The sequence below is a fragment of the Nicotiana tabacum genome, chromosome 15 (genome assembly GCF_000715075.1).
Source record: "Nicotiana tabacum cultivar K326 chromosome 15, ASM71507v2, whole genome shotgun sequence".
Classification (NCBI taxonomy): domain Eukaryota; kingdom Viridiplantae; phylum Streptophyta; class Magnoliopsida; order Solanales; family Solanaceae; genus Nicotiana; species Nicotiana tabacum.
The window spans coordinates 86,090,854-86,092,111 of record NC_134094.1 but is presented as its reverse complement, the minus strand read 5'-3'; positions in this window follow the sequence as shown (position 1 = coordinate 86,092,111).

The window sequence follows — 1,258 nt, the reverse complement described above, 5'->3', positions numbered from 1 at the left end:
ACTCTCTCACCTTCACGAATTTACTTATCCCTTGTTTGAAATAACATAATACTTATAATCCCAAAATAATCTCATTCCCGAGCTTATATCGATTAACTTACGATGAAACTTTAACATACAAAATGCGGGATGTAACATGTCATTTTCGAGCTTTCATCAATTTATTTATGGCGTACTTTCACGTACAAAAATATGGTGTGTAACACTTATCCCTTGCGATGCCAGATGTAATACGAGCTACAGCTCGCCCAAACCCATGCGAAGCGAGCTATTTCGCTAGCTACACCTTGCCTCAACCCTCGCGAGGCGAGCTCCCCTGACAGGTTTCCTTCAGGCGACGATTAATGTCTTGTTCGACTTGCCCAAAATCACCTGCAACTTGTTAGTACCTAAAAATGAAGAGAAATTCTAACTACACTAAAAATCAACTACGAATTGGGTTGCCTCCCAACGAGAGCCTTAGTTAACGTCGCGGCACGATGAATACAACATTATAATGGGTTGCCTCCCATGAAGCGCCTGATTTAACATCGTGGCACGACGCAAGTAATTGTACTTAAGGCTCATTCAACCTTGGTGGCTCGAGCAGATGAGTCACCGACACTACTTTCGCATCATCCCTGCCCAAATAATGTTTTAACCTATGCCCATTGACTCTAAATGTGCGAGAGTCATTTTTCGCAGCAATCTCTACGGCACTAGTGGGGTGAATCTCTACCACACGAAATGGTCCTGACCTTCTTGAATTTAATTTGCCCAGAAATAACCTTAATCTTGAATTGTATAGCAATACCATATCTCCGGGTTTAAAACTCCGCTCAAGAATATTTTTATCATGCATCATCTTCATTCTCTCCTTGTATAGTCTTGTGCTCTCAAAAGCGTGGTAGCGAAACTCATCAAGCTCGTGCAACTCTGTGACTCTACTTGTACCCGCAACTTCTATATCGAGATTCAGCTGCCTCAATGCCCATAAAGCTCTATGCTCCAACTCCACTGGTAAGTGACACGCCTTCCCAAACACCAATTTATACGGTGACATGCCAATCAGAGTTTTGAAAGCGGTACAATAGGCCTAAAGTGCATCATCTAACTTTCTCGCCTCAATCCGTTCTTGTAGCATTCACAGTCTTTGTCAAAACGCTCTTATCTCTCTGTTCGAAACTTCCACTTGCCCACTCGTTTGTGGATGATATGGGGTGGCAACCTTGTGGTGTACATCATATTTTTCTAACAACTTTGCGAAGGCTCAATTATA